This window comes from Gambusia affinis, linkage group LG21 (genome assembly GCF_019740435.1).
Source record: "Gambusia affinis linkage group LG21, SWU_Gaff_1.0, whole genome shotgun sequence".
NCBI lineage: Eukaryota > Metazoa > Chordata > Actinopteri > Cyprinodontiformes > Poeciliidae > Gambusia > Gambusia affinis.
In genome coordinates this window covers 3,055,887-3,082,542 of record NC_057888.1, presented here as the reverse complement: position 1 = coordinate 3,082,542, position 26,656 = coordinate 3,055,887, and the positions used below count along the sequence as shown (strand labels likewise).

Sequence of the window (26,656 nt, the reverse complement as noted above, 5' to 3'; positions counted from 1 at the left end):
CACAATGGTTCATTGACATGATTAGGAGTAAATAAAGTAATTATCCATCGTGCAGTTTGAAAAAAGCTCCTGCATTTTAATAGGCATCATTATGGCAAACAGTGGATGAGTTGCAGAGCCTTTCTACCTTTTGGTGGAGAGAGATTTTGATCTAAATTGATTGCTATGGGATTATCCAGGATTTATTAAATATTAAGGCATTGACATTCACTAATGTTGATAATTAGGGTTTATTCAAAGTCAGGGCAGAATTGGCATAAAACGTGCATGGAAAGCAATTCATTACCGAGCCAGGAGTCAATTCATCAATTATGATTTTTATTACGTATCATAATTAAAAATGCTCAAGCATGAATTGATGTAGTTTAAAAGACTCATTATACTGCTATTTTGGATTAACAAATACATTCGGGAATGTGTTGCAACACACGCTGAGCAGACCGGGATCATCTAAGACACAGAAAATTATTAATCACTCAATGGGACGATCCATTTCTTTAATATGCAGTGATGGTGGAGAAAGTTACCAAATTAACTAACTCACTTGTTTAGGTACAAAAAAATTCACGACTTCAGTCCAATTTTCTACGATATGAAGTTATTCTGAATATTGGTAATGAAAAAGTTAAAAAGTACATCTAAAATAAGATGAATTTACTTTATTTGGCCAAAAAAATTGTAAGCAGTAACTTAAAAATTATTTGTGTATCGTCTACTAATTATTTCAACAATTTTTTACTGTTGGAAAGTTTGTTTATTTTCCTTTAAGTAGTGCTTTATTACAAAGTCTTACTAAGTGTTTTTCTAGTTTCTCGTGCAAATATCTGAGTATAATAAAAATAAGACAAAACTAACTTCTCAGCAAAATATAAGGGCTTGTTTAGAGTCAGTAATTCCTTAATATTGGTGAAAAAGTTCTAGTTCCACTGACACTTTGGAACCGTCTTCTTATAAATAAAATAATCTGCTACTTTTTCCATCACTATTAAGGAATTGTTGACTTAAATCAAGCTCCTATTTTTTGCTGAAAAGTTATTCTTAAGTTAGTTTTGTCTTATTTCAAGCATACCAAGATATTTGTACCACCAAGCATAGGCGTAAATGGAAAAGTCTAGAATTGCTCCCACCCAACAAAAAAATAAATAAAAAATCATTGAAGAAACATTTGCATTTAAATAATGTCAATATGAAAACGCAACAGAAACAAAGAATGAAATAAATCCGCCATTTATCTCAGAAAAAAAATAAGAATTAATTTTTAGGTCCCCCCCACCGTTATTAGAACAATGGTTCAGTCCAACTGGAAGGAGGAGCAACAGCAGCGCTGAACCGGTACAAGCTGGTCAGAGCCGCCGAAGAGGAGCTAGCTGTTAGCTGTAGCTCTGCAGCACAAACATAAAACCCTCCAGTAAGTAAATACTTAAAGCAAAAGAAATGTAAACCTTTTATTTATTTTCACTGCTCAATAAGAAGAAACACTTTATCAATAAAAATCAGACTGAAGTTTGTTATTTTCTTACTTTTCTGAATCATAATAAGCTGCCTCATGATTCGGCTTACACTGCTTTCATAGACTTAAGCTTTTTTCTCAAAGGTAGCAAACATCTCATTCATATTTAGCTCTTTAACTTTTAGTTAATTAGAAGAGTTTGAAACGGGAGGGATGGGCTGAGCAAGTGGACCAGCTGTGTGTGGGAGCCGAGAACAGAGAGAAAAACTAAAAGTTATAACTTTATTTCCCACTGTCTTCAACGTAGAGCCTCTAAAACCACAAAATAAAATCTGAATATTTTACATATAAACCCTGGTGCTTTAAATGTTACGTTTAAGTTATGATACTCCCCAGATATTAATTTCTATCTATCTGTTGGTTCTCAGTCATTCAGGACATGACAAAACTAAAAAAGGTTTAAAAATAAAGCAACTTAAGTTTTAATTCAAACAGCCCATAACTTGTATTGGGAGCCATTACAATAAATCAATATTTATGAGGAATTTTATTAAGAGCAGTTACTCATTAAAGCTTTTTTATTTAGAACCTTAAAGGTGTAGCAGAGATTAGATCAGTCAGACTGAACAAAACTCGTATAGAAGCAACATTTGAATTTTAGTTTTACTTCTCAAAAGTTTGCATACTGAGAAAAACATATTTGATGTGCATTACTAGTGGATTTTGGTCCTGCAGCTTGAATGTGGTTTAAAAACTTCTTAAACCACATTTTACGTTACATTTCACTGTAACTTTGCCGACCCCCCCAATAATGAGGTGGGATTTACGCCCTGGAGACCAAGATGACTTGGTAAGATTCTCTAACAAACCTTAGCTAGCAGGTAAAGAAAGCTGTGAATAAACCTGAACTTGTTTACCTTCCTTCAGAAGTTCAGGTGGTGATCCTGCATGTTTCTCCTCATGTCAGCCATTGTTCTCAGCAGGCCTTTCAGCTCTCACCGAGCCTGGCGCAGTTCAGCTGTCTTCCCGCTCTGCGCCTGCAGTAACAGTAGTTCATCATCAGCAGGAGCTAGCTGAGCAGACACCAACACTGCTGTGGCTGGAGTTTAGTTCAGTTTAGACACAAAACAACAAAAAAAGAGCATCCCTGGGTCTCATGTTTCTGCAGGAATCCAGCAGAACCTTGCAGCAAAGATCATACTCACAGTTAGGAGAAACCATTTAATACCCACCTGAAAGCCTAAAGCACTTTCTCTTGCTTTGATGCCTTCATGCCAACTGCAGTCTCTGAACATGTAAAATTTTAACATCGAGATAGTGAGGAAAAATTGCTCTCCTAAAACCAAAACGACACAGTACAGCTATTTGTTCAAATACAGCCAGATACGACGCTGTGTTAGGGCCACTGAAGAAAAAAGGTGTAAATTTCTGCCAAAAAATAAAAAAATTTTTTAGACTAATCTAAAAAAAAAAAAATGTCCGGAAAACGTTGGAAATTTTTTTTAAAAATGTAATTTTGAAACTCAGATATTGATATTTCTTGAATTTTTTTAAATGAGTTTCAAAAGTAAAAAATTTGCAAGATAAAAATGAGAAAAAATCTAAAAATTTGGAAATGAGCTACAAAAGTCAAAAAATGTTCTACAAAAAAACTCTAGAAATCTTTGAGAAAAAACTTGGATATTTCCAAGTTTGAAATTTGAACATTCACTAGAAAAAATCTCAAGAATTTCCAAAAATGTGGACTTTTGAAACTCAGAAACAGATATTTCTAGGAAAAACATGGAGCTCCAAAAGTCAAAAACGGGCATGAAAAAACTCAAATTATCTAGAAAAGAAAACATGGAAATTCTTGAGCTCCAAAATTCAAAAATGTTGAAATTAATCATAGATATTTTCTACAAAAGATTTGGAAATTTCTGAGTTTGAAAACTCGAAGATTTGTTAGGAAAAACTTTGAACTTTTAAGATTAATATCATAATTAATCTAGAAAGAATTTTGAAATTTTGAGATTGTCTGAAATTGTAAAAACAAACTTCACAAACCTCTGAAATCTGTTTGTTGTGGAGCTTCAAAAGTCAAAAATTTGCAAGACAAAAAACCCTAAAATTATCTTGGAAAAAAAACTTGGAAATTACTGAAATCCAAGAGTACAAAATTTGCTAGAAAAAATTCAGAAATTTTTTTATTAATCTCAGAAATCTTTGAGAAAAAAACTTTTCAGGTTTGAAAAGTCGAACATTTGGTAGAAAAAGAACTCAGACGATATTGTCAGACTTGGACACTTGGAAAGTCAGAAAGCAATATTTCTAGAAAAAATTTTTTTTTTAATTTCTGGAGTTTCAAAAGTCTAAAATTTACCCAAAAATTATCTTTAAAAAAAAACCTGAAAATCTCACAGCTACAAAACTCCAAAATTTTCTAGAAAAAACTTTCTAGAGACAAATGTCTCTAATTTCCTGAGCTTTTTGCCGGAAATTTTCTCCTTTTTTCTCCCTACAAGGTCCCTAAAACGCCTTTGCTGCCGGTATGCAGCTGCTGAAATTAAATTACAGCATGCTGTTTGTGTCGCTGACATCCGTCTAGCTCCCAAAGTAAATCCCATTCTGAGGATAAAGTGAACTTTCCATGTTGGAGGCTTTGCGTGGTGAAACACCGTGGCGGCAGAAGCTAAATGCATTTGAGCGAATGAAGTGTTGCAGAAAGACAGCGGCTCTCTCTCAAGGAGGTGGCGGCGCCAACTCTCACATTATAGAGCTGGCAGAGATTCAAGAGGCATGCTCCTGCTTGTGATTGGCGATTAGCAAATGTTTTGTCCCGACCAGAGATCCGGGTAATGGGACTATAGACTCCCTGGTTGGTGCTCAGGAGTTAATCACACAACAATGAGGCGCGGAGGTAAAGGATGGAAGTTACGGATGAAAAGGAAATGGGTTCACACCTTGCAAGACGAGGCCCCGGAGTTTAATTGTGTTTGGATAATCTCATTGTCTGTACAGGTAAGTCTCTTCACTCTTATTCTCTTCAGACGAAGTTTGTTAGAGTTCAACTGACTCTTGAAACAAACTTTAATGGGCAGTATTATATATTTTCCAGACATTTTATAGCACAGTAAAATAACTATGTGCCCTTCAGTTGTTATAAAAATTAGGTACGTTAAAAAACACAGTGTTGTTACCTTTACAGGAAGTTTTTACAATTAGGAGCTGCAAGAAACCTGTTTAGGCAAGAATCTTTTATTTTGAAGCCTGCTGAAACAGGAAACAGTGATAAAACTGGATGTTTTTTGAGTTGTGTAGTAGGAAATAGCATGGCTGAATCCATTTAAATCTGATGAGTCAAAAGCAATTTAGAAATGTCAGTTTGAAAAGTTGCTTTGTTGAAACTTCTATAAATAAACTGCATAATTATCCGAGTTTGTACCTTTTGCTACTCACTTAATGTCAATGTGTAAATCTTATTGTTGTAATATTTCTTTTATACAAAGAAATTAAAAAAGCAAGCAGCCTCACATTCCTGACTTTTCATCATTATTAACACTTTGAAAGTATATCAAAGGAAATTCGACTTCGCATTTTAACACCTTGAAATTGGGACTCTGTTCCTTTAAGAAGCTCCTGTTCCTTCCGAAACTCCACCTTCATGACATCATCACAACAATTTCTCTTTCTTTTAACAATGTTCTTTATAGCATCGGAATAAGAAATAAGACAAAACTAACTTACAAGTAAGTTTTCAGCAGGAAATTAGAGTTTGTTTTAAGTCAATAATTCCTTAAAATTGATAAAAAGTTATATTTCCACTGGCAGATTTTTTACCTGTCTTGTAATAAGTGAAATAATCTGTCAGAAAGAAACTGGTGGTGAAGTTTAAAGGAGAGTTATGGCATAAAACAAAATAAAAAGATCAGTGACCTTTCAACTAATTTCACTTAAGTTCTGTATGTTTATTATGTTTATTTGTGCCTTCGATTTATAGTGTTCACAATAAATTCCAATTAATGAAGTTTTACTATTTTCTGCACTGTTTGTTCAATCAAAGCATCAATGAATACCAATGAATTTGAAAATAAAGTTACCATGTACAGTTTGGTGATGCAGATCATATTTATTTATCCGACTGGTGTCTAAAAGAAGCTAATTACAAATGGCAGTGATTTCAAGCACCATTATTTGTGTTTGTGGGGCTGTAATTGCTGTTACATAAAGTCGCAATCATACAGTTTCCTAAAAAGATGTATGGAAATCCTAAATAAATGGAAAATACTTGACCAAATTCTTGATTCTAAGCGTCATTAATCAATATTCAAATGACACATTTAAAGCCTAAAACTAAGACATATGTAAACTTCTAACCAAATCTAAGACTTTGACTACATCGTGGTTTTTCCCCGCTTTTAGCTCATGCTTTTACACATATGTAGACACACTTCCAAGCCACCAGACTGCACTGACAAACCCAGTTATTTTACCTCCCATAACACTGCAGATGCGTCTCTCCGTATGCCTACAATTGTTCTGTTATGATGTTTGTTCCAGACTTTAGTACGTCTTTCATCCAAGGTGTCAACGTTGAGTGAGTAGCATAGGTTCTGCGAAGCTAAATTACAGTTTTTACCGTCGGAGTTCTGAGAGTCTGAAAAAGCACTTAAAGGAACTCCGATTTGCAGATTTTTGAAAAATCTCTGAGGTGCAACGGTAAAAGTTTTAAAATATAAACATGTCAGGAACCTTATGTGATTGTAGGCTTGCTAACGTAGTGTTTAGGGTTTATACTTGCTTAGCACTCAATACTGTCCACTTTACTGTCGTCTCCAAGCTGAAACTCCTAAACCAGGGTTAGGTTAGGTTACTCATACTGAAAGCTACACAAGCCAAAAACTATTCAAAAGCATTTTTCTGAAAATAGCAGTCAAATCAGTCTAGCAGAAAGCGGTTTAACTGTACATATAATCTGTATTTTTCTTTGTTATACTGTTCAAATCTTCTACTATTTTTAAGATAACAATAAAATGCAAAAATAAAAAAAAACAATAAAGACTGATTTCTTTTAGCATACTTATGCTAAAAGCTACTCAGGCTAACAAGTACAGCTACAATAATTCCATTAATCTGACTAAGAGCTATTTAATAGCTAATACTATTAGCAGTTACTCAAACTAGCAGACAACTAATTACCCGCTAAAGCGATTTAAGCAAACAGCTACTCAAGCTAAACTTTTTCAAGCTAACGGCCACTCAATTGAGCATCTATGTGTGCTTAATGCTACGTTAATGCTATAATTGCTTAAAGCTAGCAAGTAGCTACTTGTGATAGCAACTATTCACGCTAACAGGTATGAAAGGTTTTATCTAATAGGACTAAATGTTATTCAAAAGCTACTTTTAACAGTTAGTCAAACTAACAGAATAATTAATGAACCACTAAAAAACAGATATTTGTGCTAACAGCTAATCAAGTTAAATTTTTTCAAGCTAACAGCCACTCAATTGAGCATCTTTGCTTATTTAAAGGTACTGGCTAAGTTAACGGCTACTTGTGCTAACAACTGTTCAGGCTAACACATTAAATGTCAGCTTTTGAACAGCTTCTAATCAGTCCACGAGCTATTTAAAAGCTAATATTTAATCTGTTAGCTTGAATAATTATTAGCACAAGTAGCTGCTGGATACTCTTAACAGTTACTCAAATTAGTGGATAAATAACTTAACTACTAAAATAGAGTTAGTTATGCTAACAGTGACTCAAGCTAATGTTTTCAAGCTAAAAGCTATTCAATTAAGCTTCTGTTTGCTTACTGAAGCAAGACAGCTGCTTGAGCTAACAGCTATGCAACCCAATAGCTACTTATGCTAACAACTATTAAAGCTACAAGCAAAATAACTAAAGCTTATAACTAATATAGCTAATAGCTACTTGTGGTAGCAGCTGACAGAAGGTTTACAGCAGCTCAGGCTAACAGCTAGAGAAGCTTACAGCTACTCAAATAGCGGTGAAAGCTGATAGTCTGATAGCAGAGTCTGTTAGATTAGGGACTAGAATCCTGTTCTCCTCCTCACCTGGGGTGGCGCTGTACCAAGAACCACTGGAGAAAATGACAAAAATCTCTGAAATGGAAACAAAAATGGAGATTAGTGCTACGTGTTAGCGCTACAACTAGACAAATATAATTAGTGTAAAGGATAAGATAACACATGCAGGCTAGTTTCCTTTTTATGTATACTTCAGTGCCTTTCTGTCCTCCAGTCAAATCTCTCCCTGAAAACCTTTGGACTTTACCCCGCTGCCTTAAATTTTAAACCTGGAATCAGCCTTAAAAATGAAGAAAATGAAATATTATGTCCACATTCTGAAAGATCAACTACCTTTATTCTTTTTAAAATGAAAAATGTGACGTTTCTGCTCTTTTAGTCATGCAACTGTCTGGTTGAGATCTAATCTGAGTACTATAAAGTATTCATACATTGAGCTAATATCATTTGTCAGCCTTCAACTTGGCTTTTACTCAGCCACATTCAAAGTAATGTAATCCTTAGAGAAAACTAAGTGGATCATGGTTGTTTTACTTTCAAAATTAATCATGCACCTGATATACTTAGCATTTGCTCACATTAAAGCCAACTAAAAGCTGTACATAATATTCAATGAGAAACAAACAAAAAACATGGTTAGATTTAAAACCAAAATGGAAATTATGCGTCTAATTTCTCCAAAATCTCTCTGTATTTTGGTTCTTTGCTGGTTGACGCTGCTTGTTGTCTTCCGCCAGAATTTATTGACTTACAGTCTTTTCAAAATGGTGGAAAGTCTAACACTGTAAACAACTTAAATTGTGAGGTAGTGCTAAAGTTCCAGATATTAGTTTTATAAAATGCTGTTTTGGGCTGTAAGTTTAGTTAAATAAAGTCAGTTTGTGGGTACATTCTTTAATATACTTTCTTTACCTATTATGCTTCCTTAAATAGGTTAGGTTTATGGTCTATACAAAACATGTTCATTAAATCTTTTTACATAATATCATTCTTAGATAATGAGATATTAGTTTTGAACTGTTTTAGGGCTTTGTGTCACTTGCCACCTAACCCTAACTCAACGTTTACATTCGTACTTGAAAATGGCTGCAAACAGATGCGCGATTATACAACCGTACATCTTTGAAAAGCAGAAGTTGAGCCTCCCGCACAACCAAACAGAATGTCAACAGTCAACAACAAAACACTTGTACGGCGCATACGGTGGTAAAACCAGCTGACCAAACGTGTTGGAGCTCTGCTTGGGTTGCTAGGTAACTGGGCTGGGCTTCGCTGGGGTTGCTAGGTAACGGCACAGCGCCTGTGGAATGCGATTTAATCAAGAGGTTCATTTTCCAGGCACAAAAAGCACTAACTTATTGCCAAAAAACCTGTAGGAGTTTCTTTTTTAAGAGCCTGTGCTTTTTTAGAAGCGGTTGAGACCCGAATTTAACAACAAAAATGTGCAAAAGAAATGTCCTCAAAACTGTACAAAGTTGTTCTGCTAATACATAGACAAGACTCGTGTTTCATGTCAGCTGTACTTTACCTTAGCTTGTGGCCTCCGGAAGATAGATATAAAGTCTAAAAATTTGCTTTGTCTTCACTCAAACATGCGAGTGGCCCACAGCGCTGACTCGTTATAAAGAATTGAAGCTCTCAGTTGGAAGGAGCTGCTACCTGTAGACTTTCTTGAGATGTTATATTTGGTGATGTAAAATGTGTTCACGTCACATCCAGCCAGGGCCTAGTTGTACATCTCTACAGAATGTCTGGGGAAACTATCTTCCACAATCTGTCAAACGGTGCAGCATTGGTCTACCAATTACAGCTGTGAGAAGCGAGCAGCTGTCTTGGCTCTACAAACTTCTGTGCCACCATGTCTCATACTGCAGATTACACGTCTCCCATTGTGAAAATGTGATGGTTTTCACTGAGAAACAAGGGTGAAGTGGAGAGCAGTGATGGAAAGGGTGGTATGGCAGGGGGGTGTGGGGTTTTTTTAGACCCGGTAATCAATAGTTGATTATAGACGGAGGTAAAAAGATCTTTGAGAAAGCGTTTCAGAATCGGTCCAAGACTGCAAGATAACTATATTCCTGCATTTCATACAGCTGAATTTAAAAGAAACCACTCAGTTGTGTGTGAAGTTGACATGTTCAAGCAGAAAAGTGAAGAATAAAATCAATGGGGGTCCGAAGTATTGAGATCAGATCTTATAAGTGTAAGTTTTTTATATATATGAAAGCAGCTTTACAAATCATTGGTTTTGTGCAACTGAGTACTAGAACCGGATTAAGAAAATTATATTTTAATCATGAGAATAAAGTCTTAACATTATAAAAATATAATCATATTAGCAGAAGAAACATAGATTATGAGAAAAAAATCATTTTAAAGAGAAAAAAGCTTTGACTAATCTCCATTTTCTACCTTTCACAGTAAAAAAGATAATAAATTACACTTTTGCCATTTGTTAAAACGGGTAACAAGTTAGCTCATTTGTAGCTCTCTGGTAAACATACTAGTAGCAGAAATAAACCAATAATATAGCACTACCTTTATAAGCTAATGCTAATTTAAACTTGGCTTCAACTTAAAAACAACAGTTGGAAGGCTAGCCCATTAACGTCAAATACTTGGTCACGTCAGAGCTCAAATTAGAAACATTAAATAAATAAGATACAACATAGCATTTGCTAACATTAGCGCCAAAATACGGCCTCTCATTTGCATACTGAAGTGATAATTAGCGATCGTTTACGCATCGTTGTAACTCACCTTTGCCACTAACGCAGACACTTATCGTCATAGAAAGATAATTGCCGCCAACAGCTCAATAAATATATTCCTAAGGACCCCTTAGTTGCCCAACAAGGTCTCTGATGTAAAAGTTCAGCAATTAACACAAAAAAATAAATAATACTAGGCAATTTATAACACCAATGTCTGGAATCAAACTTTCTCACTGTAAAGTATCTACAATCTGTGCTGTCCTGTCCAAATCGTGTTTGTCTAATTTCTTTCTTCTAATCTCTGCAGCATCTTTGGTTTGCTTTTTTTTTTTTTCTTCTACCCTGTATCATTTTAAACAATAATTATTTTTGTAAGATGTTCTGTATTGTATGCGGGTCACATCTGCAGTAGCCATGTGTTATATTTTGATCTATATGATGCTGGTTTGTATCTGCTGTCTTAAATATTTTAACCCTGTTTTTAAATATAATAATAAAAAGAATTTAAACTATAAAAGAAATGTTCTTTAGCAAAGCTTCAGAAAACTAAGAAATGTTTTTTTTATTGCTTCATCTGAACATAAAAAATTCTCTTGTCTAAAAATAAGTTTTTCTCCCTTTTTAGTTTTAAATTAATCCCACAGAGAGCAATGCTTTGACAACAGGGACCAGTCTTCACAACCTCATCAAGACCACGCAATGTCAGTGTTTAAACATGTCAAATTTCATGCTGTGATTATCCCAGGCTTGATTTTTATCACAGAGAAAACACATGAAATGCAGTCAGCAGGTTGGTGGTTGTATTCATTAACAAGGTCTCTACAACGCTACGGGAAAAGAGATGGTGTTGCTTCTGTTGTAAGGTTACAGAAAAATGCATCCAATTTCTCTCTGTTTTGGAACAATTAGCCAATTCTCAAGCAAATTAGCATTTAGAAGCTAATTTACTAATATAGGTACAGAATAGTCAGCTGGGGTGTAACAAGACCTGCAAGGCAACCACATCTTGCTTGCAAGACTTATTTTAGGGGGCAAATCTCTTAAAGTATGTTTTTTTTTTAGTCCAACATGATAGTTTATGTATTCTAAAGGAGAATTATAATGTAAAATTTACATTTTGCACATTTGTGTACTGCCATTTGGGTCCCAACTGCTTCTAAAAACAGCCAGCTGTGTTTTTTCTGGAAATAAATTTATGTTTTTTGGTGGCTTGATAATGAGCCGTTTCAAAGAGATCACAGTTGCTGAGTCACATTCATAGCGCTCTTACCTAGCAACCCTAGCACAGTTCCACCCATTACCTAGCAACCCTAGCACAGTTCCACCCATTACCTAGCAACCCAAGTAAAGTTTTACAATGGTTGCTGGAAAATGCGAGTGTTTTGTTGTTGACTTACCCTCCAGATACCATTTGCTGAATTCTTGTTGGTTGTGCAGGAGGCTCTACTACTGCTTTTCAAAGGTGTACGGTTGAATAATTTTGCATCTTTTTGCAGCCATTTTCACATGTGAGAGAACTGATTAGACTAAAATCTCAATATCTAAGAATAAAACTGAGCAAAACTTATAATGAACATGTTTTGTGGAGTTTATAGACCTATTCTAACCTGTTCACGGTCACCTTTTAGTCAAAGTCAATTTGGGAAAGCTGAGGAACAAAGAAGAGAAAACCTCCAGTTTTATTATTTCCTCCCTTACTGCCAGGAGTGTCAAGATGCAATTCATTTAAGAAGGTTCTGTGTCGTTCTCATTTGGTATCGGCTGGTATTTTAGGGAAAAATGTCAGTTCAACATGATCGATTCATGTTCAGCCGTCATGCTGACGAAAATGAGAAATTGAAATGGATTTTTGAAGGATGTTATTAAGATCCAGGCTGTGACTTTTGCTTTCTTTCTTTTTTTAAAATGTAATCATGGGACTGTTATGGAGACAAAGACTGGGGCAAACATGGTGAAGCTAGAAAATAAACTCAAACATAAGCAATACGTAATACAACAACGGAGAACAGGTGTTGTCATGAGTGAACGCATGAAAAAACCCCTTAAAATCTGAAACATGATTCTCAGCAAATTGTTGTCATGAATTATAAATGTCAGTTTATTCAGCCAGGAGTGGTGTTAGGTTTACATATGCAAGGATTTGTTCTGCAGCTCTGTTTTCTTAACAGCATTACAGGTTAGTTGGCTGTGTAACTACAAGATGTTTTTCACCCTCCACTGCAGCCAGGAAAATATCTCACATTCTCAAGGAGGTTGTTACATGATCTTCTGAGTGAGTAATTCAGAGATCACATAACAACTTATCCATCAGTGCATGAAACCCGGCAGAAAATGGGCTCTCTGATAGCCCGGTTGCAGTAATCTTTGCAGAACTCGATCTGTCACGTTTTGGGTGCGAGGAATCAAACCGGAATGTGCAAAAGATGAAGGTGAAAATGTTCTTTTAAAAAATATTTTAAGATCAGACTTGGAAAAAAATAAGGATAAAACACCAAAGAGATTTCTAGCACAGGTAACTTTATTTTTCCATTTTAGTGGAAGGTTTTGTGTTATTTGACTTCTCTAGAGCCAGATGTTTCCTGTCCTTTGACTGCAGATGAAAAAAGTGCACTTTCAGCAAAACTACTTGTCAAATAAACCTGCTCTTTTCTGTTGTATTGTATTCTTTTCTTTCTTTTTCTGTATCCTGTCCAGCAGTGTAGCTATCAGAGTTGCAGTCTGAGTGCCAAAGTCCACTCGATCTAAAACGGTACAGCTAAACAACAATCTGTTTGCATTCAAGTAGACTCAAATAAAGTTAAATAAAACTAGATTAGATCAAGTTATTCAGCTTATAAGTGCCTAATCTTACAACTTCATTACCATTAAACCATTTATACTCTTTAATACAACAAATATTAACAGAATGCTGAGAATCAACAACAAAATCCAAACAAAATGGCTTAAAAGGTTTTTCTAAAATCAAGTAAATCTCCATCATTGTGACAAAGAACATAACTTAGTAGTTCTTGTTATCATAAATAAAGTAAAAACAAAATTTAAATGTTTACTTTTGTATAATATTCAAATAAACACAATATTTGAAACAGATTTAAACCTTAAAAGTAAACAATATTAGCATTTCATCACCAATTATGCTGGATTTACCCAAGTCACTTAGCATAAAGTTTATTCCATGAAAACACCGCAGCATTACACACCACAATAAACAAGAGCTAGCATTGAGCTAATCAGCTACTATAACCATTAGCATTTCCATTAGCTTAAAGCTAATTTGCCAAAATCCACATGCAGAACAAAAAATATCTCTCTCAACAGTTTAAACATTCATACATCAACTCACCGCGTTGGTCCGTTTCCAAAACTCGTAAAGAAGAATTATCTTTAAAAGTAATTTATCTTGCTAAAGAACCGACAGCCGATATAAAACCACTTCCGGTTCGTCGTGTAGTCACTTCCGGTTCGCCGGCAAGTCACTTTATCTCCGTGTGAAGTAAACTGTGAAGCCCCCTACTGGAACGGGAGGTGTAAATTTAGCGATCATGAAGGTTTCAGATTTAAAATATTCAAATTGTTTCATAGATTTGAATCAAACTTTGTTTTAATTCCCTTTCAAAGTGTGTTACGTTTTATTCCACAGCAGTTTAATGTACTGTCTATACTTGGTTGTTTTAAGCTAAACTTTTTTCTTAACTTCCCATTTTTTAAGAGAATTCCTGGATATTATTGGAGAATTTTTTTTTTTTTTGCTCTGCATTTTGCTCAAAATTGACTAATTGAGCTAATTTTAATCCTCCCATTTGTCTGATTAAAGTATCGGTGTGGTTGTTTTTTCTACTTAAATGTTGATTATTTTATTTTATTATTTTATTACTTGTCATCCTGTTTACCCAGGATGACAAGTAATGTTGTATAAGTACATTGTGTAAAGCATATAATGCATAAAAATTTAATAAACATCTTGCTTTGCATAGTAAAGCATTACTGCTAACATAGTTTCCAGTTTATGTCTTCATTATGTAATATTAACTTGATAAACGTTTTAGATTTATCACATCCATTAACACATGCTGAAAATAGCAACATTTTCTATAACAACTACTGTATTTTATGTTTATTTCGTTTTTTAATGGTTCTAAATGACTTTCTTACAGGAACACAATCGTTTTACTGGTTGATATTAGATTTATTTTACGTCTGAGACCAAAACATACTTGAAACAGTTTTATCTTGGGTTCTTCCAACCCTTTGTTCTGAGTGAACTCCACCACTCACCTAAACATCAATCATCCCAACTCCCGAGTTAGTATTTCATGATTAGGCTGATGTTTCTTTCATATTTCTAAATTACATTGTCTTCTATTATATCAGTCAGGCTTTCAGGAATGAATGATGACTTGTATTTACTGTTGGTGGGTTTTTTCTGGGGTTTTTTTTTTAATAACAAATGACTGCTATTCTCTCTTTCTTTTGCCACACAAAGCTTTCACAAAAATGAAAATCTGCACCTCCTGCAAGGGGAAAAAAAAACACCCTAAATATAAATGCATCCCAGAAAGAGAAAAAAAGCTTTTCTTTTGTTCCTCAGATCTCTCTTCCAGTGGCAAACTTTTCTGCACAGTGTCTGTGAGTGTGTGTGTGATGCTGCAGACAATGAGTTGCTTTCCAATTGCCTCCTCTCCAGCCGCCACACATCTGCATACGAAACCATCCGCGCTGAGGATGATATAAAGGCTAAAAAAATGGGCTGATAAAACAGAGGCAAGGGGTCATTAAGCAGCAGGTTTGGAGACAGCTTGGGAGACGCGAAGTCCCAACTTCATCAAGATTAATCACTGACATCTGGTGCCTTTGGAGGACCTAGTTAGTAACCCTCTGTTTTCCCCCCGGTGGGGCGTGAATCATCGATGGCAGCAAGGCAGAGACGCAGGAAGCTCAGCCCCGGATGCGTGTTGTGTCTTTTGTCTCGCTGCGTGACAGAAGCTGATGATAAACGACACAAACGAGCATAAATATGCATTTTTTAAAACGGTTCTGCTGCCATTAACTGTAGTGACATAATTTCTTTTAGCAAAACAAAAGCCATGATTATGAAAAAGACTTGAAACAGGGTGAAAGTATCTCATTCTAATTACTCATAGTGAAGCATGGTGGTGGAAACGTCATGCCATGGATGCAAATTTATTTCTCGAGCTTCTTATTTTTCAACATAATTTACTTATAAATGAAAAACGCTACTTCCAACACAAAATGCTCATCATTTTATATCCAAGCTTTTATAATAAGTAGAACTATGTTTATCACAGACTTTTATTTTGCTGCATCAACATCAACATTCATCTAATTTATTAAATTTGACTAAATAAAGTCAAATCTCCTCCATTTTTGGTCACATTTTGTGAAGGAGGAAGTTGCGCTCATTGTCTTCTTTTGTGGTTTTTGTATCGTTTACCACAGTGGTTCTTGGTGCAGCGCCCCCACAGGCGAGAAGGAGAACAAGTTTTTCATTTAGTTTGATATGATTGACTCTGCAGCGTGAAAGCAAACTACAGCAGCTGAAAATGTAACAAATGTTGCAACATGGTGGAAGTCTACCGGACTATCAGGTATGAAAACGCACTTAGATACTATCCATGTACCAGTTCGTTACCTGGAAAACATTTTCTGTCTGAAACATGTGGCGTTTGTTAATCTCTACTGACACTTAAATGTTTTGGTCAAATGAAGCAAAGATTGAGCTTTTTATCAACACAAAGTCCAGGAAGAAAAAACTAAGAATGAATATCCAGAGAAGAGCGTTTTAACTCATGTTATGTAGGGCTGACACGATTAAATTGACTACATTTGTTATAAAAATGCTATATATATAAAATATGATTTAAAAGAAAATTGACGTCATTTAACGCTGTGAAATTGGGCCCCTGTCTCTTTAAAAACTGCTGCCCTTTCTGAAGCTCCGCCTTCAGGAAGTTATCACAATATTTTTATCAGCATTTCAAAGTAGCTCTTGTTATGAGTTTGCTAATTCCTGAAGGCTAGTCTGAAGGAGCTGCGTGGGGCAGGGATGCTCCTCCTCGAGGTAAAAGGTTGGAAAATGCAGCTGTGAGGAGGAGCTTTGTCCTCGAAGGCGGGGCTAGGCCCACCCTGGTGTTTTGCACAGCTGAATGGTTGCCATGGAGATCAAAGGCTTTCTAAAACATGCATGAAAGAGTCAAAGCAACACAGAATGGTGTTATAACATGATGTAAAGCTAAAATAAAGTCGATTTTACATTATATTTCCCCTTTAATGACCCAAAATATGTTTAAAGAAGATCAGAAATCAGAAAAATCAACCATCTATTTACTATCGTCACAACCTTTTAATCAGATGTTTCTTTACTGTTTTCAAAAAACAAATAAATCTACGTGTAGTCATCTGTTCAGCTTCTCTTTGGCGTGACCTCAACAAATATTCCAAGAGCGTTTTCTCATTATTGATCACAGGGAAGTGAGGAGATATGGATATTACTGGGCCGAAGGCCACAAAGGTACCGGGGTTGATTCATGGGGGCGTCTTCCTCATAACTCAGGCTCTAGACAAACAGTTCAGTCCCAGCAGCGCCGGCATTTGACGGAATAAGGTTCCTGGCCTTAAAGCCGGGTCAGAGCAAGATCCCTTTCTCTTAAAGGTCCTTCCTTGAGTCTGGGTGCCATCTTCCAGGTTAAAGTTTTCCTCCAAAACCATAAACACTATCTCTTATCCCTTAGCCTTTCATTCCACTGTTAAATCCCTGATTTTTATTATTTTTTTTAAGTCTTTGTAAAGCAGCTTGTGCTGATCTTTGAAATCGGCGCTACTTTCTGTCTTGTGGAGACGAACCCTTTTCATATTTTCTGACCGTGCCCTTTCCGGCGAGATCCTTCGAACCCCTCTGCTTTGTGCTTTTCTTTTTCTCTTTTCTCGTTTTTTTTTTCTTTTTTATATTACGGCTGTCACTTGTAGAGAGCCAATTAACATATTGTGTCTGAGGAGATCATTCTCCCCAACAGTCCTCCCTCTGTTTTTGTCACTCTGCCGGCTACACCGGGCAGTCTCACACAAATTAGCGGCGTGGGCTGCGAGGCTCAATTACCTTTTAAAACGTTCGGAGGTGGTGTCAGCCTGTCTCAGAGCCTCTCTCCGACGGTAAGGGCACAAAGCGAGGAGGAGGAGGGGAACAATCGGCGAGCAGGGGGCTGGGTTGGGTTTCTAACTGATCTAATTCCTCTGTCTGCAGGGCGCCTAACTGTTGGCATCCCAGTTTCCCCTGGAGACAAAGGCAGCTCTCCTCTTCTTCTTCTTCTCCTTCTTATTCTTCTTCTTCTTCTTCTTTTTCTTTTTCTTCTTCTCATCAACGCACCTTTGTCCATTTGAATATGATGGCAGTGGCGGACTCTCAGGAGGAATCGCGGCAGACCGAGCCTTGTTATCGTGCGATGGAGACAGGGAGGCTGAAGGTGGGAGAGACAGAATGGTAACAGGAAATGGTGGAAGCAGCAGACATTTTATTAACACCTCCAAACTCCAAAAAAGAGGAATTTATAGCAGAGTAGAGCACACACAAACACCTTAGACAAGACTGTCTTTAAATGTCCTTTCAAGATCTGGTTAAAGCAACCTCTTATCTCAAACATTTATAGAGTCTTTCTAGTTCTGGGTTGGGCTTCCTTAAATAGGCTAGGATAGGTTTAAGAATATTTTTTGCACAAAATAATTCTTGGAAAGTGAAACTTTAGTCAGAATGAGCTGTTTTAGGGTGTCTTGTCACTTTAAATCCAACTAATCTGCTGCTGGCTGCGCCCACTGAAACTCAACGTTTACAAATGAAAATGAAAAATGAAAATGAAAACAAAGGCGCAATTATGCAAATGAGCATGTTTGAAAAGCAGAAGGGGAGCCTCCTTCACAACCAACAAGAATGCATTAAGTGGTTTGGAGATGGTAAGTCAGCATCAAAATGCTTGTCTTTTCCAGCAGCCATTGTACAGCGCCTACAGTAGGGAAACAAGCTTGGGCCGCGAGGTAACGGTGTACTTCTTGTTGAAACCAAAAACATTGTGGCTTTTTCAATCACTTGGGTTGCTTTTAGAAGCAATTGAGACCCAAAAGAAAGTCCAAAAATACGCAAAATGTGATTTTTGCATAACAGGTCCCCCATTATTTCTATCACATTCAGACCTGTTGACGGGAACTCGTCATATTCCAGAAAACAGTTTGAGACGACGTGACACAGTGGCCTATTTCTCCCAGCTGTTGCAGATTCCCAACAGCACCCGAGGCCCTGCTGTCTGAAACATCTTCTGTTTGTCAATGACTCAACGTCCAGTTTGCCAGAGTATAAATGGGCAGAGGACATCCTGTCCGAGTTCCAGGTTACAGCCGGACACAGAGCAGTTAACAACCCGTCATTTAGCAATTTAGGGTAGTTTGTGATTAGGATTAGAGTTTAGTCAGAGTTGGACTTTCAGCCATGACAATGAAAAGTTCAACTGGAAAAGGCCTGGGAGTTTCAGTGAAGCAGCATTCAGCTTTTATGCCTCATAAATCCGGGAGAAACTTCCAGAAAACTGCAGAACAGCTGAAACACTGAGTTCCTTTTAATCAAGACTACAAACCCAACTGTTTAGAGCTGCTTTTAAACCGTAATAAATGGGAAATTGTCCAACATATTTGATGTTTATTGGTGATTTTGATGATGGCACTTGACAAAATGTAATGTTTGTTACAGGTTTCACAATTGGTGACTTTTTATTTGTGTATTTTTATGATGTGTAGCACTTTGAAATGCCTCGTTGAGAATGGCGCTCGCTTACTTTTATAAGGATTTATTTTTTTTATCTTTAATTTTGACTTTAGTATACCAATTTTCTTTTTTCTAAAATAAAATGTACATTTTTGGACTTTTCTTTCCATCTCATAGTCATTTTTGGTCCCCCATTTTTTAAAAACACGAGTTTTTTCCCTTTTCTGAATAAATGCGCTCAATTATAGGTCGGACTTTTCCACGTTTTTCAGTGTGAAATTAAATTGCTGCACAGAGGTTTTTCATGCGGCGCCAATAAAACGTGACCTGCTCTGCTTTTCTTTGACAATTTTTCAGTGAACCGTCGCTCCCAGCCTCAGGTGAGCTCCAGTAAGAAAAGCATCACTAGGAAGTCTCAGTCGTTCACACATTACAGAGCGTGTCGCGCTTTGTGGTATTCATTGATACAGTCTCACGTATTTATAGGCCCAAATCTCTGCATAACAACGGGGAGATGAGAATTGAAATCCACAGTGAGAACAAGATAAAAGTTATTTATTTTAACCCAGACATCCATGTAGGATCAGAATGATTGAGGACTTACAGCTTCGTCATGAAAAATCTGTCAATGTTTGGAGAAGAACCGTGAGAACTGTTAGTTTTCTAGAAATTAAAGGACATCTGAGGCAGGTTGGCTTTGTTGATCCGCCACCAGGGGGCAGTGTTGTGCAGGCAGATTGATCTCAACTAACCCCCATCCTGAGCAGATCACTGAGTTCCTGCTGTAAATCCTCCTGCCTCTCCTTCCTGTGCATCTCTGGAGTCACGCTGCCTGTTGGTGTTTGCAGAACTTCTTCATGTGTTTTTTGTTAAATGCATCTACAATCGCAACGCGTGTCTTTTTCGCTTATTACTCCACATGATGAGAACATGAAACTCTGTGGTAATTCGAGGTTTTCGATGAGCTGACTATTGAGTAAGTGACTATTGTGTTTGAAAATACACTGCAAAAACACAAAATCAAGTATGTTTGGTTTAATTTCTAGTTTTAACAAATTAGTAGATGTGAAATAAGACAAAACTGACTTGCAAGTAACTTTTCAGCAAAACATTGGAGTTTGTTTTAAATTGATAATTACTTAATATTGATTAAATATTTCACTCATTACAAGACATTTTTACCAAACTATAGGTGAAAATGTTTTCTTGCAAATTTTCAGTTTTTTGAGACCTGAAATTTCCAAGTTTTTTCTAGAAACTTTCTGTGATTAATGTCAAAATTTACCAGCTTTTTGGCAGAAATGTGCTACTCTTATTTTTTTGTTTTTTTTTTACTTACAATGGCCCAAATACACCGCTGTAAATCTGCCAGAAGAAATAGTATTTTTTTAAATCAATATTCAGGAATTATTGACTTAAAACAACCTCTCATGTCTTGGTGAAAAGTTACTTTTAAGTTATTTTGTCTTATTTCAAATGGACTAAGATATTTACACTATTTTACAGAGTCTAAAATATATAAAACCAGATATTTAATGGATCTGAAAGTTTGACTAGGCCAAGGTTTTTCCTTGTCAGAATAAACAGGATTTGTTTTGATAGCACTCATTGGATGGACCGAAACCTGGAGCACCGTTAAAGTTCAAGGACCTCATTGAATATCTGGGAAGGAGATTTACAGACTTACACAAGCTGGGAAAGTCTTTTGGTGATAATTGATTATTCAATTTAGTTTTAGAAAAAGTTTCTGTTTAAAGAAAGTCACTGACCTCCTACATTTGGTCCTGTGGGCGAAACAATCCCGGGTAAAATTACATTTTCTCTCTATTCCAAACAAACTCTCAGAGTCTCCAAAGGGGAAATCTTAGATTCATGGATATAATTGCACAAATTGTTATTACTAAATAAATTCACTTAATGGAAACATGCCAATTTTTTCAAGTTACTACTGGCGGAAACCACAAAGAAGAATACGACAGGAAGTGGTAGGATGACGATGGTTTTTAATGAGTTACTGCATAATTTTAGTTGGATTTATTTTAAAAATTATGCATTTTAAATATTAGAGAAACATCTACAAAGTTTTGCGTACATTTGTATGGAAACAGAGCTTTTCTCTCCTGTTTGTACGTTCATAAAACTATCAATAAAAACTGTTCACTTGGCTGTGTTGCAGTCAGTTGTACTGATCCACAAATGGTTAAGGGTTTTCTTGTTGCCAGCAGCGGCAACAAGAAAAGACAGATTCATGTTTTACTGTGATAACAGAAGTGTGATAACTTAAAATGGCTCTCATACACACAGACATTAATATGATTCTGTACAGAAGTTTACGTACAATTACGGACATAAATGTTACATTAATTTTGAGTTTTTATCAAAGCATTTGAACTGCTCCTTTTACTTTAAATGTCCATTACCTCCCCTTGGTGGCGCCACTGAGGCTCTTTTACTTTCCAAACTGGAAGAACGAATGCATTGAAGGAAACCAGATTAGCTTTAAACTTGATATAGGAAACTTTTGCACCAGCAGCTGGAAGAGCAAACAGATGAAGGTGAAGAGAAGCTGTGGCCTGGAGGAAATGACAGCAGGAACCAGAGTTAGGGTCCGCGTCGTTTCCTGCAGCACCTGACAGCCTGCAGCCCAGAACAGGACACAAAGTGTCAAAACATGCTGCTCACTGTGGACTCTGGCTCTGTTCGCCCATTGATCCGTCTGTCCTGCTTGTCCTGTCTACCTGCCACAGATCTATACCAAAGAAAGTTAGACTTTGATGACATGCTGTACATAAAGCAGCCCTAAAATTCAAAGTGAATTAAAATAATAATAATAAAAAAAAGATCTGAACTCTTCTCTTCTTTTATTTCAAATGAAAACATTTAGGATGTTTTTGCAAAATAAAAAACATTTTAAATTCTTTTTGGAGTAAAAAGGCAACGGAGGCGGAAGATTGTTTCCTGTTTCAGGTTGAAGAAAAAAAAATCATGTAATTCACAACAACAACAAGGATGAAAAGATAAAAATGTGACGATTTACCTCATTTTCTTTTAGACAAAAAAAAATAAATAAAGAAAAAATGTTTAGTAGACAAAATATACAAATACACTTAAATTAAAAGCTAAATAAAAATATTTACTATTACTATCAAAAAATGTCTGTAAGTTCTTTGAAAAGAATGACTAAATATGCAAAACAATAATTTCTTTATTTTTCAAAAAAAAAATAATTTAAGTTTAACCTAAGAAACACTTTTTACCTGTTAATTAATTTTTAGTTATAGGACAATATTTTCTCCTATTTGCATTAGTTGTAGCATCGATATTGTTTTGCGCTACAGCAGCGACGTTAAACTCTTTTTTGTTTTGGGCCAAATTAAGATCATAACAGCTCTTAAAGGGCCGGTTGTGCCAGAATGTATTGATAAAACCTGTTAAAATATCAATGAATTCTTAAAATTAAATAATATTTCTGTCTTTCCATGATTTTGTGATACCTTTTGTGATTTTTTGCAATAAAAATCGAAGCGTTTGTGGTATAAATTTTTTAATATTTGCGCCTATTCATGACAGTAAATGTGACGTTTTATTACTGCTGTATAGATCACGGATTATAATCTGACATCAATTAAAATAGAGGCAACTATTTAATACATGTAAGAAAGTTTTTGACAATTTTAAAGAAAAATCTGCAATAAACTCCCAATGATGTTTTAGCACAAAACGTGTGGGGATTCGTTGATTGTGTGAATTTCCATAATAATTCTGAAGAAACTGGAGGGACTGACTGATAAAATTAGGCAGTAAACAGATAAAAACTGCATTGATTTGATTGAAAACATAATATTTAAGCACATTTAGTGTTTAGAGGGCCACACAGAAAGCTATGGCGGACCGGATTTGCCCCACGGGCCTCGAGTTTGACACATGCTTAAAACAAGTCAGGAAGTCTGTAGAATATTGATGGTTTTATATATATTTTAAAATGTTTTTGCCCACTGAGGTTTCTCTGCTAACCATCTAGACGTGTTAGCAACGATAGCTGGATTACTCCCTAACGCTGCAACGTCTGCTTGCAATAATCTTTGCATTACTTTAATTTCTGCCAATGAAAACACCAACTAAAGCTGAAGTGATGCAGGCCGCAGCTGAACATGCATCTCCTGCTCTGTTTGACATTTAAAGTTTACAGCAGGAGTGACTAAACCCCAGTTTAATATTACCTAAATGTCAACTGATTCAGTCATGTCACCTCACAGTAATTGTAATACTGCAGAGATCTGGATCTGCTGCACAGTCTCAGGTTGCTTAAACCCAAATTTATCTTTAAATCTGTTGATTTGAAATTTAAAAAAAAATTTATATTTGTAAAAAAACAAATCATAAAGTAGTGAATACTTTATTAATTTCTTAAAGGATTTGTTAATTGCTTGTCAATTAATAAACAATTAAACAGATTAATTGTGAAACATTGTTTGTTGAAGTAATCGTCAACTAATTTAATAATCGATTAATTGCATAGATGGACTCAAAAAAGGCCATTTGCTAAAAAAGGAAAACATTTTCAGAGAAGTAATTAAACAAAAACTGCACCCAAAATTAATTAATTTTCCATTTAAGATAAACAACAACAAAAAAAAACTTTTCACTTCTCAAATAGCAGTTCTATTTTTGCCTGGTACAAATTATGTAAACGTTAAAAAAAACAACCTAATTTTAAGAACATTTTACTTTCCAATTATTAATTAAAATAAATCAGAGGTGTCCAAACATTTTCCCCAAAAGTTGCTTTTTCTCTCCAATTAAAAATGCAAAACTAATACAATTGTGCTTTTTCTCTCTTTGACCTGCAGAGCAATAAAACATATTTTAATAAAACCAACATTAGTGTGAATTTTGCCTTAATGTTTACAGTTATTTAACTCTTTTGGTGCCAATTATTTTCTATTTTATTGGTCAGTGAAATGTTTCTTCATTTCCAGCAACAGAAACAGGATTTTCTTTTAAAAACCTTCTGTGTTTTTAACCAAAGAGTGATTTGTAGTAAAGTGCCGCTGTGTTTCTGGTATGAATTTCTATGGAATAAAAACAAAAGCAAAAAAGAAAGAGATAATTATTTGTTTAATGACATTTTCTATCTTCTAGAATAATTACAAAAAGTTTCCAACTCTGAAATTCAGAGGGACAAATTCGCACCATTTTTCAAATCCAGTGAGCGGCCACAAATCTTATTCTAAGGGCCACAAATGGCCCACGGGCCACGCTTTAGGAAACCCTGCTGAGCTGTTGCACTTTAGGTTATTAAATTTTTATTTACTTGTTTTTAATTGTTTGTTAATTTGTCTTTTTATGTATTACTGATATGGTATAGAATAAACTTTAGTGGATAAATGAAAAATCTGCAGAATGGAGCAAATTTTTATCTGATTAGCGATCAGAATAATTGATTACTAAAATAATCAAAAATGATCATTGTTATTTATCTGTTTGGCTTTCTAATCTGTCCCTTTTATTGTTATAAAGTGCATCATGTTACCTTTTTCTTCTTCTGAGTGTTTTATTGTGCAGACATGCCTGCAGCCAACGTGCAACATTTCTGAAAATATAAAAACATGATTGAAGCCATCTGTGTGCCTGCATGCCGTACTAAAACTTTCTTTTCCACCGAAGGAACAAAAAAAAAAAAGCCTTTTTCGATTAAAACTGATCTGTTTCTCTCTGTGGGGACCTGCAACTAGAATAAAATCCAACATGACTGAGCTGGACTTGTCTGTAGTTTCTTTAAATGGGCAAACCATCTGTGCCAGGCGGCCTGAAGCCCTCCGCTCTAATTGTCCCGTCTGTGGTGTTTGATATGCATAATTAGACTTTTAATAATCTTTGCTGTGCAGGTGATGTTTGCCATGAGTACAGACAGATTTGTGTGGCTCCAACAGGCCATTGTGATCTCTCTAATAACGAGTCGGGGTTCAAACGTTTTCATTAAAGTCTTACATGTTGACCAGTTGTAACAATATGTGAATGTAATCAAACTGGAAACATTTATTTATTTAGAGCCACATTAAGTTTTAACTAACCACTATTTAGAATATATGGTGATATAAGATGATCTAAATGATTTCTTCTTTCTGTTCAGCTGTAGTTCAGAACTTGAACCTCTCCCATGAAGGCTGTTCAGTCATGAACTCTGACCTTTCACACCTGACAGTCTGTTAGACTCGGTTTGATTGGGGACCAAAGTTGCACCATCTGTTACATTTTCAGCTGCTGCGGTTCTCTTTCACACTGTACCCACTCAAACGATGTGTAATAATTAAAAAACGTGCTCCCCTCCTCTCCTGTGGGGGCGCTGTATCAAAAACCTCTGAAGGAAACAACACAGAAACCACTGAAGAAGTCACTGAGCGCAACTTCCTTCTTCAGGAAATCTAAATAAAAATGGAGTAGCGACCACGCGCCACTTCTCCTGCTAGCATTAACATTTTGCAGTCGTTTTGGTTGTATTTACCCAGAATGCACTGCACTGTAGTCCACTTCCTGCTTTTGGAGCAGTTTCTGGTCTGCATGGCATTCACATACGCATTAAAATAGCACCAAACTTTATTTCCAAGGCCGAGGTTTGTAGGCAGACCAGAGTTTGATTTGGGTTTGATTCGTTTTTTGTTTTTGTTTTCCAGAAAACTTGCTATATTTTGAGCAGGGAATTCTGGGTAAATACAACCAAAACAGATGCGCTAGGCTAACGGTAGCTGGAGAAATGGCTCATGGTCTTTTTCTAAAAACAAAAAAGGAAAACGTAACTACTATAATCTGATGCCACTCCATTTGGTGCGATTGTAGGCTGAAAAACAAAATGAAGGAGTACATCTCTGCCAAAAAGCAAAACATTTTCTAGAAAAATTGGAAAATTCTCTGAGCTCGAAAAATAATAAATTCTTGAGTTCCGACATTTTTTTCTTAAATGTATGTGAAAATAATGTCAAAATGTTTTAGTTTTTTCTCACACATTTTCTACTTTTCAAGCTCAGAGAACGTCCTCGTTGTTTCTTGAAAATTTCTGAGATTTCTGGCTAAAATTTGCTCCTTTTTTTCTTTCTACAATGCCCCTAATCTACCGTCATAGAAATTAACTTCATCCATTGTTTGCAAAAATTAAAACATTTTGATCTCTCACATTGTAAAATCCTTGGTCTAAGAATCTGCGGAGTTGTTTACCACTTGTATTTTTTCCTCTGGACGTTTTCCAGGTAATAAAAATACATTTAGAAGACATTTTTCTTCTTCTTCTATGCTTCACATATTATAGAAAAAAAACCTGAATCGTTTAAAAGCAGCGGAAAAATGTCAAGCTCTTCCTTTTCATCGGCGAAGTTAACAATAAATGTAAAAACGTTATTCTTTACTTAAAAGACACTTGTTAAAAAGATGCACGTCAAGGATGTATTGACAGAATTTAAAGCATCTAAAGTGCTGAATGGTTTATATTTATTCCATTTAATCTGTGATTATGCTTGAAGAAAAAGGAAGAAATGAAAAGGACATCGGGAAGTTCGTAGTTCTCTTCAAATCCATTCAATATAAACTTCTGAGATTTATTCTAAGAAGTGAAGGCAGCAAATACTCTGAAGCTCATCTTATGACTGAAACGGAAACAATAAAAGCAGCAAAGCTGTAAAGAAAAAACTATTTTATGTACAT

General features: G+C 35.7%; 1 long non-coding RNA gene across 1 annotated transcript; it reads right to left on the bottom strand.

Moving 5' to 3' along the window:
• Window positions 1-297: 297 nt before the first annotated feature.
• LOC122824331 lies at window positions 298-13,650 on the bottom strand. Its single transcript, XR_006369480.1, has 4 exons — window positions 13,541-13,650; window positions 7,511-7,558; window positions 2,368-2,487; window positions 298-1,382 (listed from the first exon to the last, which is right to left on the bottom strand). It is a non-coding gene; the product is annotated as an uncharacterized LOC122824331 (long non-coding RNA).
• Between the last annotated feature and the right edge of the window lie 13,006 nt (window positions 13,651-26,656).